The sequence below is a fragment of the Elaeis guineensis genome, chromosome 3 (assembly GCF_000442705.2).
Source record: "Elaeis guineensis isolate ETL-2024a chromosome 3, EG11, whole genome shotgun sequence".
In the NCBI taxonomy this organism is placed as follows: Eukaryota; Viridiplantae; Streptophyta; class Magnoliopsida; order Arecales; family Arecaceae; genus Elaeis; species Elaeis guineensis.
In genome coordinates this window covers 100990331-101001852 of record NC_025995.2, presented here as the reverse complement: position 1 = coordinate 101001852, position 11522 = coordinate 100990331, and positions in this window count along the sequence as shown.

Sequence of the window (11522 nt, the reverse complement as noted above, 5' to 3'; positions counted from 1 at the left end):
GTATTTTGTTCTGGTCTCAAGAACTTCGATTTAAGAGGTGTTTGATTGGGATGATTAAGATTTGAAATGAGAATCGAAATGAATAATTTTTATTTTTATTATTTAAATAAAAAAAATTTTATTTTGATTTTTATTTTAGAGAGCAATGAGAGTAATTCATCTTTTGAGCATTCAAATCTGGATTCATCTCAATGGATTCAAAATTTCATTCTTGTAGAATGAGATGAAAAAAAAAAATCTTTGGCCTCGGGTTCCATGAAGGTGGTGGTGGTGAGCGTGGAAGCAGGGATCGTCAGTGATGGTGGCGTTTGGACGGTCGGAGAACTTGAAAGGTGCGGAGATCTGATGGAGAAGGTAGCAGTTGGTTGGGAGCGGCAAGCGGCGATCGAGAGGAGGCGGCATGGCGGAAGATTTTTTCTTGGTCGAAGTGGATGGAGGCGAGGGAGTCTTAGTCGGAGGAGAGAGGTGGAAAGCTCAGATCTTTAAAGGGAGGAGGCGGCCATGGCCAGTGAGGTCGTACTCTTCGATGAGGTTGGTGAGGTCCTCGTAGAAGGTGATGGAGATCAGGATGTCGAGGTCCTCCGTCGATCGTAAGGAAATTTGCAGGGGTTGGGATGCGGGTGCTAGGGAGGTGGGAGGGGGGAGGGTTTGTGCGGAGCCGATCATCATCTTTGGGGTATTTGGGGTAAGAAATTGGGGGAAGGGGTATGTTCGGCCACAAATGCTCTCTCTCTCTCATAATATTATATATAAGTACATATATATATAATACAAAATCTAGACCTAATCAAGTTTTCAAGGATTGGATCCGGATGAGGAGCCATGGATTGACCTTAACCCATTTGCAACTCCCTCTCTCTTTATCTTATGTGCTTATATATATTATTTTAATTTTAATTTCAATAGTTTATATTATTTTAATTTTGATATATTAAATTTTAATATCATATAATTATGATATATTAAATATAATATAAAATAAATCAATTACTATTGTATGTATAATCATCATAATTTTTTATAAAATAATATTTTTATAGTAAAATAATATTTACTATCTATATTTTTTAATGATATTTTTTTAAAAAATTAAAAATATTATTATTATGTTTAATTTTTATTTAATATTAATTTTTAAAAAAATTAGTTAAGCATAAAAATAGAAATTTGAGTTGACTTCGATTTCAATCTTAGTACGAATCAAACAATAATAATGAGAATTATTTATTTCAATTTTGATCATGAATCAAATGTTTCGGAGGATTTGGCCATTCTGATTTTGATTTCAAGCTATTTCGATTCTTATTTTTATTCTGATTTCGGTTACGAACCAAACATCCTTTTAATTCTTGATTGAAGCTAAGGGCAGTCATAAGGGAGAATTCAAAATTTAAAGAGAATCATCATCGGTTGGATGTTGAATTAGTCTCTGATAGGGCGGTGATGATGGATCCATCGCTGCCTATTGAAGAGGAGAAGGATCAATCGTGATCTTTGGCGATCTCCCTCCCCTCGCTATTCGCATCTTATTTCAGTGGGGCACTGCTGGCTCCGTCACCTCCTTCCATGGCCTTCTCTCTAACGGCCCTCTAGGCTGGGCCCCCTCTTTCTAACTCAAAATGTATCTATCTACATTCGTATTACCTCTTGCGTCGCAGACGCAGACGTTGTGCCCCATCACCTCATTCTTTTTCATTTTCGCTGCGAGATGGGCGCCACCCTCGAAATCAACAGCGCATGCATCTTTAATTTTGAACCCACTTTCCTCTCTCTTCACCTTGATCGTGATGTTGCTGAGGCCATGTATGTCAGCATCGAGGGTGTTTGTCTCACCGGCATGGTGGATTTCGAGATTTGCAATGATAGGAGCAGTTTGATCATCTGTGGCTCTTTCGAGGGGTAGAGGCCATCTGAAGCAATAGGGTCATCGGGTTTGAAAAATATTCGAGGGTGAAATAAATCAAAAAAAATAAAATTAAATTTTAAAAAATATAAAAAATTATTTTTTATATAAAGTAAATATTTTTGATTTTTTGATTTGCATTTTTTATTTTTTTGGATTGTTATTAAACGCTATCTTTTGATTTTTATTTTTTAAAAATAAAAAAAATAAAAAAATATTTTTTTAGGGGCTAATCAGACGCACCCTTAGTAAACGACAGCTTCATGTACTAGCTAAAGATCAGCAGCTGGTCCCAATAGGTGATATGTTGCCATGATGATATAAAGTACAGGAGGAGTCCGGTGCAGGCGGTCGGGGGCATGGTGGCAAATATGCATTAGATTCAATTGAAGAAGGGGATTGCGGGTTAGTTAGGCCTCCAATATACTGGAGCAAGTCATAAACTCTAGAGGGCATGAACGACAAATGTCAATGGTAAGACTTAAGTTATCAGAATTTATGCTTATGTACATTAATAATTCATTTTATTTTTTTAAAAAAATTGTGGCCATTATATGAATATGAATGATCTTTTATGCAATTTTGCATTCTAAAGTATGAGTGGTTGAGTTTGTACAACTTTATAGGTTTCATTCTTAGATGCTCTTAATCATTTAAATTATCTAACCAGTCCAAATTAAAGTTCCTTCAACTTATTTTTTTCTATAGATCTAAAACTTTTACGTTTCAGAAACTAGAAGTAGTGGCATGCTTTTGAAAATGGAACATTTTTGTGATCATCCATCTTGAAATAATGTCAAGATTTTAAGTGGACAATTAAATCCAAAACTTGGCAATCCAATTCAAGACATGCCTAAGTTTTAAGGTGGATCACCTTAAAAAAGTTTCCATGTTTTCGAATATTAAGTTTATCACCTAGACTTGGGACCGTTGATGAAGGAATAAAGTGACGATCAGCAAATTAAATGGCAATTGTCATAAGTAGCACGTTTGTTTTCCGAAACTTCCCTTCCTCTTAGTAAAGAGGGTCGGTTTGATGTTGGAACGTCTTGACTCTCATTTCTATCTGGATGAACAACAATATTGGCTTTTAGGATCCAGAATGAGTTCTTCAAGATTTAGTGATGGTAAGATTTTGTATCAGTTAAAGAAGATAGTGCACTAGATCTTGGTAGAGAAACTAGCTTAGATGATCTTATACTATATTGTTCTCATACTATGTTGTTGGAATTGTCATCTTTCAGTTTTCTAATATATGATTAGGCTTAAGTGGTCTTTTTGACTGAAGTTCTAAAAACAGATAGATGTTCTATTTTCGGGTGGAATCTATGATATAGCGTAGCAAATTAAGTGCAAAATATGTGTATTTACGATAAACAATTATTGCCTTGAGAATTTCTAATTTATCATGCAATCAATTAAAGATAGATAGGGGAACAAATATGTTTCCCTGGCGTTGTTATTGAAAGAAGTTTATTTTATTGATTATTTCACACGAAAATGTTTAGCAAACTATAACATTATAATGGATGTTTTAGAGACTTTGGATAATTTTATATGATTGCAACATGCTTGCTATAATTTGCTTTTACCATTATTTATTATATTTTCAGTCAAAAATTTTATTTTTTGGTATTTATACCAAAAAGACAAACAAAAGAAGCTTATAGTCTTTCATAAATTTTCCTTTTTTTAATAATGAAAGTATAAATTTGACCTTGAGAGTATCAGATATTAATAAGAAAGTCCGGGACTGGGCGTACTTCAATTTATTTTCTTCTATTTTTAAAGGAAGTTTCCATATTCCATCTTTGTATGAATCTTGGAATGCCATATATTCCTTTAAAAAAAAAAAAAAAAAAAAGTTCACGGATGACATGGAATGTAACCCTCTCCAAAATATGCCTAATCTCCAAACCCTAATAAAGACAATATTTGAAATCAACTCTCTTGGTACAACCACGAGAAAGCTTATCATTTCAGTCAGTTGGTGTCCCATATAAAATTGATTTAGAAAACATTAGTGCCAACTAAGTGGTTGTTCCAGTGCATGTCAACTATCCCAATATGTATGGGTAATCTTAAAATATAATTCGCTTCGAAATCAGTTATATGAAAAAAACAAAGGAAGACCTGTGTTTTTTTTTATAAATCTAATTTTTCAGGTCCATGGCTTGTTACTTTCGGTAAAATAAGTTTTATTTTCGAATTTTAAGATAATTAAAAATCACCTAAGATTATTTTAGTAAACCTCTGAACTAAACATCCTTTAGGATAATTAAAAATTACTTGAGTTCAACAAATAATTTTATGCTTATGTTGTTTGAACATTTTAAATAATTATGACCATCAATTATATGGTTTCCATGGTTGTGATGGCCCGGCCCGAGTAACGAATCTCAGTCCACCAAAGTCCAAACAAAAAAAAAAAAAAAAAAAAGAGAGGAGAAGACTCCCGAAGGGCACCATGATTTTTTCTCTCTTGATTGATTTATCAATTAGAATTTTTTTTAATATTTCTGATCTAATGAAGAATTCTGATCCATGATTGTCAGACAGCGTACTAGCACCCATCTTGTTCAGATCATGAATCTTTAGATTTGATCATCCATGATTCCGATCTAGCCATGACTTGATTTGATCATGTTGATTTCGCCAATCGAGATATTGGACCAATCGTAATATTGGATTGTGTCACCTGATCACTTCGAATTGTACCTCATGAATTATCTCTCCTCTGATTTTCTCTCTCCACTTGATTTTATGAAATCGATGAAAAAATCTCGGTCCTATCACTTCTTATCCGATTTGATCTGATAGTCAAACATTGAATCGTTTAGGTCCTAATTAGATTTTGATTAGATGAAATTAGATGATCGGACCCAATCTAAATCGTTGAAATATGGTATTCGTATTCTTTCTAATTATTGAAATTGATTCTGTATAGGATTATGGATGTTTGATTATGGGATATCGCAATATGATCTACGAACAGAATTTTTGGAAGAAAATTTATAGAATTATGTGGATTTATTGGAATGCGTTTGAGGTAAGTAATGTTTCACTTTTTTTAGATTTATCGAAAATTATAATATATTTTTCTGACATGATTTGTGAAACGATGCATGAATTGGATGAATGATATTTTGTTATGAAAATATCTTATTTGAAATGTTATGATGAAGCATTATATTGATTGATTTTGATACTACATGATTATATATTTTATTATCGAAATTAGAATATGAAATATGATTTATGAAGAATTTTGATATAAGAACAATATGAATTGACAACCTGACTATGTAAAGGACCCTGCCAATGGGGACATATATGTTGGCAATTGATTTGTCCTAAGGGTTTATGTCGCCAGAGAGACCAGCGACAAACCGTCAGAGAGACCAGCGGTTCCGAAGGAATTTGCTGCCAGATGATTCGCAGCTCACCGCAAGAAGATATGCGATGTTATGACCCTGCCACAGGAAAAATGTGGTCATAGCTTATGGTTGACGAAAGAATTTAAGGACGAAAGAAATTGAAATCTGGAAAGAAACTTGAATTTTCAAAAAAGAAATGAATTTGGCATGAACTATATTGCATAATTGAAATTGATTTCGAATTGATGAACTCTATATGCTTATTTTTTATAGATAATTATTTACTTAAATACCTAATGAAATCTGTTGAAAAGTGATCATTACTTACTAGGCTGTCTAGCTCATTACTTCCTATTTTACTGTTTTTACAGATGTTGAGGAATTAAGATGATACAAGATATGAATGAAAAAGTGATCAGAAGCAGAATCTTTATACTTTTATTTTAGGTTAAAAGGCTTATTGAATTTGATGTAAAGCCTATGAATTGTTGTTGAATTTATTAAGATATTAAAAAAGAAATTTAGATCGTTATGTTTTGAATTTAAATTATTGACTAATTATTCCACTGTTATTTTAGGATAGCATGATAAGATGCCTTGCATGTTTATGGAAAGAGTTTTCTATGAGTATGCGGCGGTTGCCATGACCTTCGATTCATAATCTCGGATCGGGGGTATGACAATGATAATAATAGATTCGTTTCAGTTCTTTTAAAAGTTTTTGGTGGTTATTTACTTGAGTACATACATGACAGTCACAGGAGCGTTGATCAAGATAGAAATGAGAAAGGAAAGAAAGTTCCGGGAGGTTGGAGGAAGATTTTAGTGTGAATAGAGAATTTTGCATATATATCCCTCTTAAAAAATGAATATTCATGAACATGCTGGATACTTGGTTTCTTAATAATATACGTACAAAATGCTTTGGATGGACTTCAGCACATGCTAATGTTATGTAAATTATCATCCGATGAGTGGAAACCTTATTAGGTATCATCGAGGATGCCAAGGTCTCGAAAACTCAGACACACACAAATGAATCTTATAGAAGAATCAAAGTATTACAACCAAAAATAGTGCAATGCAAACAAAAATATCAGCAGGCAATACGAGCCACCTAAATAGCCTAGTTGTTGGTTATGCCTTACCGTGGAAGCATCATCCATTAAAAAGATATCTCAACTTTGAAGCATGAGAATCTCTTAAAACTCGAAACTAAATTCATTTAGTAAATGAGTTCGATGTTGGATTGGTTTTGGCCCCCCTTTCCTTGGTTTTGATGTTGGATTGGTTTTCATTTAGTAAATGACAGCTCTATTTTTTACTAGCTAAAGTTCAGTAGCTGGTCCGCATTATGTGATATCTTGCCATGATGTTATGAAATATGAGAGAAGTCCGGTGCGGGTGGTGGGAGACACGGTGTTGCAAATATGCACGAGATTCAACTGAAGAAGGGGTCGATTGTGGGTTAGTTAGGCCTCCAATATACTGGAGTAAGTCATAAATTCTAGATGGCATTAACGAGAAATGTCAATGGTATAAGACTTAAGTTATCAGAATCTATACTTATGTACATTTATAATTCATTTTTCTTTTTTAAAAAAATTGCGGCCATTATATGAATATCAGTCATCTATTAGGCAATTTTGCATTCTAAAGTATGAGTGGCCGAGTTTGTACAACTTTATAGGTTTCATTCTTAGATGCTCTTAATCATTTAAATTATCTAACTGGTCCAAATTAAAGTTTTTTTAACTTATTTGTCTCTATAGATCTAAAATTTTTAGATTGCATTTGGTATATTACCAGACAGTGATAATCTAGATTATCTGGTAATTTGGATTACTGACAATCTAAATAGATTATCAGTAATGTTGATTATTGTGTTTGGTACACGTAGATAATGTTACAGTAAAATTACTAAGAATCTTGATTGACATGTTTGGTATGACAATCAAATTATTGGTAATGTAACATCAAATTCTTAAAATATCCTTAAATCAAATTATTAGTTTAGTATTTTAAACTATTTATTTAATTTTTTAATGATAAAAACTATTTTATGAAAAAAATTATTATTTTTAATACTTATTATTATTTATTTTATTTTTTCATTCTTTCTCCTTCCCCCACACATCACACCCCAACCCCCCCCCTCTCCCCCCCCCACCCCGCATGCCACCGGCACCGCCTCCCGGCCGTTGCACCTCCGCTGCCGCCCTGCTTCATCTCTTCCCGACGCCCTTCCTCACCACCACCATCCCCTTTGGCACCGCCCCGTGGCCTCACCAGCCTTGTCCCTGCCGCCATCGCCACCGTCTCGCTTCGCCTCCTTCCGATGCCCTTCCTCACCACCACCATCCCCTCGGCACTGCCTCCTAGCCTCACCAGCCTCGTCCCCACCGCCATCGCCGCCACCCAGCTTCGCCTCCTTCCGAAGCCCTTCCTCACCACCACCATCCCTCTCGGCTCTGCCCTCAACACCTTCGTCGCATCTCTCGACCGTTGCCAAAGGGGGAGGGGCTTGAGAAGAAAGTGGCAGAGAGGAGGAGGGTGGGGCTTAAGAAGATGGTGGCGGAGAGGAGGGGGGCCTGAGAAGACGATGGCGGAGAGGAGGGGGCAGAGAGGATGGTGGTGGGGTTGGGGGGGAGGAGGTGCGGAGAGGACGGTGGTGGAGGAGAGGGGGCAACTCACCGGCGACGTGGGAGGAGGGTAAGCACTGTGAGAGGAGAAGAGAAGTAGCAGTGCACGGAGAAAAGGGCAGGGGTAATTTTGTCCAAAATATTTATTACCAGATTATCATATCTTTGGTAATCTGGATAGCCACTCATTGCTCAGGTAATCTGGATTGCCTTATGAGAGATAATCTAGATTATCAATACAACATAGATTGTCATTAAAAATGAATACTAAACATAGTTATCCGATAGGTCCAGTTTAAATTGCTGGCAATTTGGATAGATTGTCTGCTACCAAACGCAATCTTAGGCTTCAGAAATTAGCAGTAGAGGCGTGCTTTTGAAAATGGAACATTTTTGTGATTATCTATCTTGAAATATTGCAAAGATTTCAAATAGATAATTAAATCCAAGCAATCCAATTCAAGACAGGCCTAAGTTTTAAGGTGGATCACTAATTCAACTTTATCGAGTTTTTTAAAATTACCTTTTGGGAACATGTTTACATTCACATAATGTGTACTTATATAGTTCTTATTAGATATTTCTTGTGAATTATTTACATATTTTTTTCATTACTCCGGTATTGATTTGTGAGTTAACTTGTTTGAATCACGATCTACTTGGATTACTAGAAATATAAGCTAAAAAAGTTTCCATGCTTTCAAATATTAAGTTTATCACCTAGACTTGTGACCGTTGATAAAGGAATATAGCGGCGATTGGCAAATTGAGTGGCAATTGTCATAATTTGCACATTTGTTCTTCTGAAACTTTCCTTTCTGTTAGCAAAGAGGGTGGGATTGATGCAGGAACGTCTTGACTCTCATTTCTATCTAGATGGACAATAATATTGGTTTCTAGCAATCCAGAATGAGGTCTTCAACACTTGGTGACATTAAGATTTTGTATCAGCCGAAAAAGATAATGTACTAGGTCTTAGTAGAGAAACTGGCTTAGATGATCTTATACTGTACCGTTATTAGAATTGTCATCTTTCAGTTTTCTAATATATGATTAGGCTTAAGTAGCCCAGAAAGGAGGAGTCTGCGGAGCATGCTATTCAGTACTGCCTTAGGACAAAGGTCATTTGGAAACAGGCGGGCAGCTATCCGTGGAAGATAAGCACTGGCTCATGGTTGGTTTCCTTCCTGGACTTTATCTGTTAGAGCGTGACCGACAGGACGACCGCTGTTGGTGGTCGGATGGCTTATATCGCTTACTAGATTTGGCTGTCGAGGAACAGTCTAGTCTTTAACTGTGAGATGATTCCTGCTCGTCAGGTGTTGGAGAGAGCTATCTGCCTTGCTCTGGAGTATTGTCAGTTTGATACTACTATTCCATCTCTTGATAACCCTATCCCTTGGAGCTCCCTGGCTGCCCCAGCAGCGACCTATAGAGTTCAATCTATCTCTTGGGAGCTCTCACCCTTGGAGTTTGTCAAAATAAACTTTGATGGCAGTGTCAGGGATGGAAGAGGCAGTGCAAGCTTTGTCATTCGTGGCCCTGATGCTAGACTCCTGCCGGCTGGTGGTTCCCACCTCTTTTTAAACCTTCTATCCCGGATATGGAGCTTTATATCGTCGGGATAGATATCACCTTTGTCAGACAGCAGCTTCATACGGAGGATCTACTTTGAGAGTGATTCTGCTACCGTCATTGCTTGGATTGAAAGAGGTGCAAGGCATCTTGAGATTCATCCGCTTATCCGAGATGTCTGGACCTCCCTCCCTCCGTCAAGCTTTTGCGGTCAGAGTTCGGTATGTTTATTGGGAGCCAAATACTGCATCAGATTGGATGCCGACATATGTTGCAGAGCACTCCGGTAACTGGATTTGAAGACACGGTGAGGATTGCCCACCGGTCCTGTGGGACTTTGTATATCTTGACCTTTTGAGCTTTGTATATCTTGACCTTTTGAGCTGCTTTTATACTAGATTAATTTGATCGTCTATTTGTATAAAAAAAATTTTTTTTGAATAAAATTCTAAAAACAAGTACATATTTTATTTTTGGATGAAATCTATGATATAGCCTAGCAAATTAAGTGTGAGATATGTGTATTTAAAATAAACAATTATTGCCTTGAGAATTTCTAATTTATTATATAATCAATTAAACATAGGTAGGGGAACAAATGCTTCCTTGGCATTGTTACCGAAAAAAGTTTATCCTATTGATTAATTCACATAAAATTTTTTTAGCATTAAATAACGTCATAATGGATGTTTTAGATACTTCAGATCATTTTATATGATCACAACATGCTTGCTATTGTTGCGGCCAACTCTCTCGTCGCCTATCATCGAGAACGAAAACTTGCAAAACAACATCCACACTGACCGGAGTTGTCTCCGATGGAGATCTTCCGATGCTTAAGTCAGAGAGGGAGACTGGGCAACAGTATTTTTGAATGAGAAAGATGACAGAGCTCAGCTCAAAAGTGGCTTACCGATGCTGTTGCCTTATCCCCTTTTTATAGAAAAGATAGTTATAACTGTCAGATATGGTCTCGCATTTTATAGCGTAGAATCATTAGGCTGTAATCTCATGGTGGTTATGGTCCCGCATTTTATGGCGTAGAATCATTAGGTTGTAATCTCATGGTGGGTTATTAATTTCTATGGATTACATTACGATATTTAAGGGATAACCGTCCATGACAGTTATGATATGTCGAATGAGTCGACCGACTATGCATCGGAGGTTGACTGTCGGTTGAGAACTCTAAAATACTGATGGTCGAAGTAGTCCGCTGTTTGTAGTGTCCGAACATCGATCGCTTGCCGATCTTGAGTCGGTGAGATGTGTTCGATTGGTCGGTTGAGAGTAGTGTCGGTCTGCTTGGTCGATATTCGATCGGTAGTCACTTTCAGGATCATATCTGTTTGTGGGGCCAGAGTTGGGTGTCGGTCGGTCTGTACTAGAGATCAGTTGATTTATGGGAGTCGGTCGGTTTATCCCAACAATTGCCCCCCCACTTCTGAGTTCAATGGTTAGTCACCGCGTGCATCACCATGTGGTCAGTTGCCTCAGACAAAAGGAGTTGTTGTTTGTCATGTTGAATCCTAACTCTCCCACCACATTCTCTGGAGTACGGTCGATCAACCATTTTGTTGTCATTAAGTTGTCGTATTAGCAAGAAGATTTGGTATTAGGCGTCGTTTGCTAAAGGTGAGCCGACGTCAGGTGTTATATCGGGAAGACGAACCGACATTGTGTGATTTGATTTTGGCATATAAATTTCTGCCACGTGTCGGGATGTTATTGGGTCGGAGCTGTATATGCGGATGGAGATGATGTGGTTTAATCTGGTACAGGTGCATCGAACCGTCGGATCGATGACGGATCCAGATGTTTCCACATGTCATCATCCGACGTGGTCTCGATCTGGCTGCTTTCATCCGGGCCGTTGGGCATTACTCTATATAAAGGACTGCTGTCAGCTAGGTATCCATCCCTCCTTTTGTCTCTTCTGATGGGAGAGCTCTGTCAGAGAGCTGTTTTCGTGTGAAAACATTTCTTGTTGTTTTTTCTTTGAGTTCCTTTAGATTTTTGATAGTT